General features: G+C 44.8%; 1 pseudogene; it reads left to right on the top strand.

The window, feature by feature from the left end:
- Positions 1–596: 596 nt before the first annotated feature.
- LOC139011391 (regulator of nonsense transcripts 3B-like) lies at positions 597–6,539 on the top strand (annotated as a pseudogene).
- Positions 6,540–9,085: the final 2,546 nt, after the last annotated feature.

Genomic DNA, 9,085 nt, shown 5'->3' with positions numbered 1-9,085 from the left:
AAAGCCTAAGACCCCAGAGGCATGGTGATGCCACGGTGGCCCCGGGAAGCTAGACCTGAGGGATGCAGTAGGCAGTGCGCCTTTCAGAGTGTCTGATCCACTCCTCTCCCCCGGGGAAATGTGGGACTCGAATGTTTTGCTGGAAAGGAAGCAGACTTTAGGAGGTCTGGTGTCGGGGGTGCTCCGGGAGCTGAATGTTACATTTTATTTGTTCCAGAAAGTCCTGGCAACTTGGTGCAGCACATGTGATCAGCGCCATACGCCCGGCCTGTCTCAGTCATGGAGCTGTGCGTGTGACAAGGCCTGCAGAGCAGCATGTGCTGGTGGGGGGGTGACAGACACAGGAAGGAGAAGCCGGGAGCACTAAACTGTTCCCAGTGGTGCAGCGAGGAATGGGGACAACGTCCTGGCAGAGATGCGTGTTGGCTGGAAGAGGGGGTGATCAGCAGGGCTGGCAGGAAGAGAAGACTGCAGGAACCTCAGATCACAAAGCCCGGAGAGAAAGGGGTTTCATTGCTCCCCACCTGGGAGCTGGGTGGGGGGCCCACAGGGGCCTTCCGCGGGAACTCTGGGAAGGGCTCCTCCCTTCCAGAGCGATGAGCTGGGAGCTGGATGCTGACTGTCTTCACGGGCTTAAAAGTAAGAGGCAGTTGGCTTCCATTTGTTGAAAGACACTTTGTGGGGAGGATTTCTACTTAGATTCTGGCTTGAAATAAATACCCACCCTTTCTCCCCCATCAAGATTCTTTCTCCTGCCCAGCCAGTGTGGCTCAGTGGTTGAGGGTCGACCTATAAACCAGGAGGCCACGGTTCAAATCCCGGTCAGGGCACATGCCCAGGTTGCAGGCTTGATCCCCAGGGTGGGGTGTGCAGGAGGCAGCTAATCAGTGATTTGCTCTCGTCATTGATGTTTCTCTCTCTCCCTCTCCCTTCCTCTCTGAAATTAATTTTTAAAAATACATATTTTTTAAAAAAGATTCTTTCTCCTTGCAGAAGCCTAAAACTCACAGGTCTGCGCCAGGGTTTCTCACATTTCTCTCAAGTGGGATTAGCAGTGCATTGGGCCTGCGAAGCTGACTTACCAGAACGTAGCCATCACCACATTGAGCCTGCCATGTGGCCCGTGTGGCTGATGTTTATGAGACAGTGGTATTTCAAGCGAGGGCCTGAATGAAAGAAGTGAGGTCAGAGCGGTTTGGCAGCTTGGGAAATGGGGAATTTTCTAGAGCAGGAGCCTTAGACAGACAGTTGTAAGCCTATGGAAAGAGACTCATTGACTTGTCCAAAGGAAGGGAGCAGAACACAGGAAACCTTTGGAGGACTTGGAGGAAGAGTCACGGGGGCGCTCTTCTCCCACTTTTCCCAGGTCACACAGGCTCACACACGCCCTGGGGGAGAACCATGGTCCCTAGGACTCATGGTGTGCTTTGCTGTTTGGCTCAGAAAGGCACCACCATGGCATGAAGTGACCCTGCCCTTAGAATGAAGCCTGAGCTAGGGGGCACAGTGTGGGGGTGGCCAGAAAGGAAGTGTCTCTGTCACTGTGCTTGGCTTACAAGGAATTGTCACCACGGGAGCTTGTTAACTTCTGTCGGTGAATCTGTGACTTCCCAAGCTGGTGGCTAACCTCAAGAGGCCTGTTATAGACATTGTGGGGCCCATGGCCGGAGAACAGAATGACTACCTCCCCCTCTATCCCATGACCCCTGGCAGTCTGGTCAACATGATGGCCTTTTGTTCCTGGAGAGGACAGGCACTTTGGAAAGTGGGGTCATTCCTTTGCTTCTGTAGGTCAGCTTCCCAGACTTGCCTAAGTCTTCTGCTCTGTTTTGCACATCTGTTTTTTGAACTTTTTAAAAAAACTTATGAACTACTGTATTTCAAGCATACAGAAGAATGCATAAAATAAGATAACCAAGTTTCCACCATCCAGATTTAACAAATACTAACATGTGTATCAGATATTTTTAAAAATTACAGATAGATTTAAAACACACGCATATCTATTTTTTTAGTATACAGAAAAGCATAAACAAATTTAATTCCTAGTAACTTACTGGTTTTTCATAGCAGCTTCCTTTGAGTCTTCAAATAATGGAAACTTTGTGGATTTGGGCACAGCACTGAAGACCCAGAAATTTGCCCCAACCAGAAAGATTGCAAATAGTGCTTGTCTCAACACTTGAACAAAATTTCTCCAATTTATATTGTGTATCTTTCTCCACTGGCTTTCCAAATGTCCACAGAATTAATACTCATCCCAGCCAAATGCCAGGAACCTTCTGGTTCCAAAGGTTATAGGTGTGAAAAAGTATACTCTATCTACTTAGAGTCTTGCCTCTTGAATAAGAAAGGACTGCTAAATATTTTTGAAAATTAACCCTTTAAATGATGTTCAAAATTTTTCAATGTCCACATCAGAAACACTCTTGGAAAGCTAAGTGTTAATTTGACCATTGTGACAGAGGTTAGATATTTAAGGCTTTATAGAGAGACATCAGTCCTGAATTCTAGTCCTAAATTTCCAGTTCGCTTCACTTCTACCAGAATGCCTGCAAATGGTTCAGACTTGAAATGCCTGAAGCTAAACTCATTCTCTTTCCATCTGATTCTGTCCTCTTTCCAGTTTCTCTATTTTTCCATTAAAGGCACTACCAGTTTTCCAGCCACACTGAATCAAAGCCTTGGAGGCTGTCTCAATTCCCTGTCACCTTTGTCTTCACCCAGGAACTCACTAAGTTCTACTGAATCTTTCCTCAAAATATGTCTCACATCTGTTTACGCCATTCCAATCCCACTGCTACCATTCAAGTGGAGATATTTTTCACCTTTATGGTTTGGTTATTACAGCAGATTCTGCCTGTCCCCTTTCTCCTTTCAATCTATTATCAACATCAGATTAATCTTCCAAAAGAAGCATTTTGTGCCATTCTGCTCAAAGTGATTCAGTGGTTCCCATAGTTTATCAAATGCCAGCTTTTTAAAAAAACAAAAAACAGAACCTTCAATGATTTTTCATAGTCTTTTCTATCCCTACTTTTTCTATGTGTTTCCCACACTTTAAAAAAATATGTATATATTATTGATTTCTTACAGAGAGGAAGGGAGAGAGATAGTCAGAAACATCGATGATAGAGAAACATCAATCAGCTGCCTCCTGCACACCCACTACTGGGGATGTGCCCGCAGCCAAGGTACATGCTCTTGACCGGAATCACACCTGGGACCTTTCAGACCGCAGGCCGACGCTCCATCCACTGAGCCACACCGGTCAGGGCTGTTTCCCACATTTTTACCCCACTGAAGCGTCTGCCCCAGAGACACAGTACTACTTGCCCTCTCTGATTCTCTGAGTGATGTTCCATTATTTCCTCTGCCTGAATTTCCTTTCCTTTCCTTCATTAAACTAACCAGCCTTCATGGGGCACCTGATATGAATGAATCTTATGGTAGTTCAAAGCACAACAGTGAACAAGATAGACATAATTCCTGTTTATACCAACCTTATGACCTAGTGGAGAAAGCAAAAGAATAAATAGGCAATTGACATTCCAGGCTGTGCAGGAAGTACTGTGACAAAGACAAGAATCCCAGACTCAGGCATGGAGATCAGAGCCAACTTTCCAGAGGAAGGGACATCCAGATTATGATTCATTCTTTATGGTGGCTAGCTAGGCGAAGAAGAGGAAGAAAAGGAGGAAAAGAACTTTGCAGCAGAGAGAATCATTCTGCTCAACTCCTACACACCCTTTAATACCAGCTCAAATGTCTTTTTGACCAGGCAAGTGTATTCTGAGAGCACAGGTTGAAAGTTGCACAGACCCAAATTATAACTCTGACTCTGCTATATGCTAGTTGCATTAATGACCACGCCTAATTTACACAATTTTACACAACCTCTTAATCTGTAAAACTATGAACTCATATATCAAGAATTTACTTATTCAATAAATACATATTAAGCATAAGAGTCAGGTACTCTTGGTGATAAGAACACAACTGTGATCATTATAGAAATCCTGGCTTTTATGGCACTTTTATTCTAGTAGAGAAAAATAAACATAAAATAAATATGTAAATTCTACAGTATAATAGAGTATAAGTTCTATGGAGAAAGTAAATCAGAGAAAAAGGGATAGAGAGTGCAGAGGGGTTGCAATTTTATTTATTCATTCATTTATTTTTTAACTTATTTATTTTTAAAAATAGTATTGAGCATGCCAGGCATTGTTCTAGGCCCTGGAATGCAGCAGGAAGCAACAGACAAAAATCCCTGCCTTTAAGGAGCTCACATTCTTGTAGAGGGAGAGAGATAAGAAATAAGATAAAGAATTGGAAAATGTGGAGATGTTATGTAAATCTGGAAGAATGGCTGGAAAAATCAGTAGAGGTATTCAAATATTAGGGAGGCCAGCTAAGCCTACTGAGAAAGCAATAGTTAATTAAGGACACAGAGATAGTGATGAGTAAAACCATATGACCAAATAGAGGAAGGAATTTCAAGAGCAGCAAGTATGAAGGTGCCAAAGTAGGACTCTGCTGGTGTGGGCAGGAGAAGTGAGCAAGGGGTGGATAGGTAAGGACTGTGAGGTGGGAAAGGTTGTTGTGAGGACTCTGGCTTTCATTTGGAATGACATGGATAGCCAGTTTGGCACAGACAAATGATTTGATGAGACTTAACATTTTAACAGAATCACTCTGGCTGCTGGGTCAGCAATAATCTGAAGGGGGACTAGGGTAGAACCTGGGGGTGCAGTTGGGAGACTACTGTAATAATTGAGGCAAAGGGGAATGGTGGATTGGATCAGGGTGGTAGCAATGGAGGTGGGAAGAAGTGATAAGGTTCTGGATCTATTTTAAAGGCAGGACCAACAGGACTTGTGATGGACCAGATATGGGGTGCAGTAGAAATAATTTGCTTCCAGTTTTGGCTGGAGCCACTGGAGGAATGAAATTGTTCTTGACTGGATAGGAGAAGACTCTGGGAAGAACAGATTGGGGGAAATAATAAGAGTTCAGCTTTTGAAATGTTGACTCTGATTTAGAGTGCCAGTGAAGTTTCTCTGAAAGGGAAATGGATCAGTAAAGACTTGAAGGAAATGAAGAGGCAAAACTTGGGAGGACTATACAAGAGGGTGTGTGAGGGAGCACCTAGCCCAGCACAGTGCCAGACGAGCTCAGGCCCAGTTAATTCCGTTCGTCAGCCATAAAGATCTGCTTATGCTCTAGGAGGTAGCAACTGATGCTAATTCATCATGGCACCCTCCCTTCAGTAGGCAGACCCTACCTTGTCCATTGTAGTTGCTAAACAATATTTTCTGAGTGCCTGAGAGGAAGGAATCAACTACTAGTATAATCAGTAAAGGAGACTGTCCCAGCCATCTTCCCTTCCAAGGATGAGATTCTGGCCAAGATGCTTTGCACTTGGAGGAGGGGAACCAGGGGTCTGTAGCCTCTATCTTCTGGTTAATGCAGAAAGGGGGTTCTCCAAATGTGGCAGCAGCAGCAGCAGCAGCAGGGACCGGGGCCAAATTCCTGGACTCTCTCCCAGACCTTCTGGATCTGAATTTCTAGGGGAAGAAGCTGGGCTCTCTCTGTTAGAGACTCATCGAGTGATTTTTCAGAAACTAAAATTTAAGAACTACCTACAATGAAGAAGATGACCACTCACTGACAGTTTTCCTTGGAGGCAGATCATGTCTAGCTGTGAGGTGGGAGACTGTAGCCGCTCTGCAATTTGATGATAATGTGTGCTCATCACCTAGTCAAACCGCTGCAGTTGAGTTAGACTCTGGCTGGCTCCAGGGGCGTCGTCAGGTGACTGCTTCAGCAGGAGAGGCCTTTTGCCAAATACCTCTCCGGTGAACGTTGCAGCTTGAGGAGAGAAGTATGAGGGAAGGCATAAATGCCAAACCTTTTCTTATTCTAGGAGTTTTCAAACAATGAATGTCATTCTATCGCACATTCTCAAGAAATAAGGCAGCACACCTATTTTAGTCTTAAGTTATGATGCAGCAACAAACTTGGTTTCTTCCCGTCATCAGTGAGTCTCCCATGTGGACTTTTGGTACCATATCTGCACAGGGACACATAAGCTGCTGCAGGAGCCTGCAAAAGAATTGGATGAAAGAGAAAAAGGCAAGAAATCAGACAAAGAGAATCGGAATGATGAAAGCGCCGTGGGCAGAGCTGTACCTGGCAGATTTATGATTGAAAAGTCTAAAACCCCTGAAATGAGAGTGATGGGGATTACAGGGAGGGGGGAGGGGATTATGAAGGGGATCAAGAGCTCACACTTTGGAAAAAAGGGACTGCAGGCGGAAGGAGCACCAATGGAAAGAGGAGGCTTTTTTAAAAAGGAAGAAGAAATGAAAAAAGAGAAGGAAGCACTTTGGGATGAAGGAAAGAAGACCGAAAGTACAGTCAGTTGGCAGCTCAGAAAAAAAATAACATAAAAACTGCGAAGGGGAAGTGGCTAAGAGAGATCCCGTCATAAGCAAGGATCACTAGCAATGCCGCTTTACCAACCAGGAGCTTGAAGCCCATATCCTCTGCCCGGAGGGCGCAGCACCAAGCCTGGGGACTCAGCAATAAAGAAAAGTAGGTCTCATGATCTGAGTGCGTACCCCTGCACCAATATGTGTTCCTGTTAAATAACAATGTCTAGTCTTAGCTTGCTTGTTTTATTTATTTACCTATGTATTTATTTATTTATTTATTTAAAATATATATATATTTTATTGATTTCAGAGAGGAAGGGAGAGGGAGAGAGAAATAGAAACATCAATGATGAGAGAGAATCATTGACCTGCTACCTCCTGTACGCCCCATACTGGGGATCGAGCCTGCAACCAGGGCATGTGCCCTTGACTGAAATCGAACCCAGGACCCTTCAGTCCACAGGCCAATGCTCAATCCACTGAGCCAAACCAGCCAGGGCTTTATTTATTTTTTTAAATATTTTTTTATTGATTCCAGAGAGGAAGGGATAGGAAAAGAGACATACAGTAGAAACATAAATGATGAGAGAGAATTACCAATCAGCTGCCTCCTGCAAACCCTACACTGGGGATCGAGCCCCTAAACCTGGGCATGTGCCCTGACCAGGAATTGAACCATGACCTCCTGGTTCATAGGTCGATGCTCAACCATGGAGCCACTCCGGCCGGGCTAATGTTATTTTTTTCCATCACCATGTATCCTCTCTATGCCCTCTTTCACCTCTCTCCCACAGTCACCACATGTGGTCCGTGTCCATGAGTTCTCTCTCTCTCTTTTTTTTCCTCTTTTGCTCAATCTCTCCACTCCTCCACCTCCAACAGCCTGCACGAGAGCTGTCTGCCTGCTCTCCGTCTATGAGTTTGCTTGTTTTACAGTGATGTCAATAAATAACATCACTCAAAACAAAACAAAACAAGAAGGCTTTTATGGCCCACCTTCCCACGCAGCTAAAATGTCAGCCCCTAAGGGGCTGTTAGTGGTGTTCGTTGCTCTCTCTCCAGCGCCTAGGAGAGTGCCGGGCACACAGTAGTCGCCCAAGGAATATCTGTGGATGAGTGAAGAAATCCCTTCCACTTCCTGAGGGGAAGAGCCACACTTGCACACATTTCCATCTGTGGAGGATCACTGTTTCCTGTCGTTTCCTTCCACATGCCTCACCTCGCCAGTTAACGACCCGCTGAATAACCCTCTGCAGTGTTCACTTCAGATAGAGCTTTCTGGTGACCCCATAAAAAATTGGCAGAAATTCCCGGGAAGGATGATATTGTAATTGGTCTTGTGGGGGATCCATGGAGGGATACATTTCACATTATTCATGTTTCCAGATGGGCTTTCGTCCCCAGGGCAGTCATTCCAGAACCTTTTCTCAGTCTTAAGTTTACTCTGAGAAATATAAATAGTGATTTAGGGCTTGATTGCTCCCACAAAAGGCTCCCGTGTTTTTGGTGCAGGGTGGGAAGTAGGGCAGAGGGGAAGGCGGCTGAGAAGCAGGATGAGGGGAGGGTGCTGTGTGGGAATGAGACGCTGGGATGCAGGGCCTTCCTGGAGGAGGAGGGTTTGGGGGGCAAAGGGACGGGCTAGAGAGAGAATTGTCTGCATGGTCAGGAGTTCAGGAGCTCTGAGCAGCAATAAGCCTTGGATGCTGGCATGCCAGGTTGGAGCACATGTGGGTCCATCTCACCCTTCCACAAAAACAGTCTCCGAATTCGAAGGCTAGTACCCAAGGCTACTTAGCTCAGCTGATTGAGGGGCTATATGACTAATGTTTACTTGTGGCATTTCTGGAGCTTTTACTAGACTAATATAATAAATCCTTCAATAAATATTTACGTGTCAACCTCTGTGCTGGCTACTAGGGATACAGCCATGAATAAGGATGTGAGCTACATTTTTATCAGTGAACTCTTGTGTATTTCATGGCCTCAGATATGAGCCCTAGTCAGATCTTTCTTCAAATGCCTGCTGTTGTTTTCAAAGGGATACATGCAGATAGATCAGAGTAAATTCCTTAGGAATTTTCAACTCTGGGTCAGAGGAACTCCATAGTCTAAGGATATAATGTAATGGATTGAAAATCATCCAAACACACACTAGGCATTCGATTCATGTAAGGCTCAACCAGAATTCCAGTGTGACCGCCATTCATTTGTGAAGAAGGGTTGCATAGCTTACCTGGACCGCTGCAAAGCCTCCTAACAGGAATCCTTGCTTCCACTCTTGCTCTGAAGTCTTTCTTCCTCACAGTGGGCAAAGTATCTTACCACAGCCTGGCTGACAATACTCCAATGACTTCCTGTTGCAATAGTATAAAATCCCATCTCCTTAGGAGCTGCACTGCCTCAGGGCCTGGCTTCCCCTTACATCACTGATTTCTCTAGAACAGTGATGGTGAACTTTTTGAGCTCAGCGTGTCAGCATTTTGAAAAACCCTAACTTAACTCTGGTGCCGTGTCACATATAGAAATTTTTTGGTATTTGCAACCATAGTAAAACAAAGATTTATATTTTTGATATTTATTTTATATATTTAAATGCCATTTAACAAAGAAAAATCAAAAAAATGAGTTCGCGTGTCACCTCTGAC

The sequence above is a fragment of the Myotis yumanensis genome, unplaced genomic scaffold, assembly GCF_028538775.1.
Source record: "Myotis yumanensis isolate MYYU_CA2020_CCGP unplaced genomic scaffold, mMyoYum1.0.hap1 SCAF_5, whole genome shotgun sequence".
NCBI lineage: Eukaryota > Metazoa > Chordata > Mammalia > Chiroptera > Vespertilionidae > Myotis > Myotis yumanensis.
The sequence above is the reverse complement of the archived record's forward strand: the minus strand, read 5'-3'. Positions and strand labels throughout refer to the sequence as shown.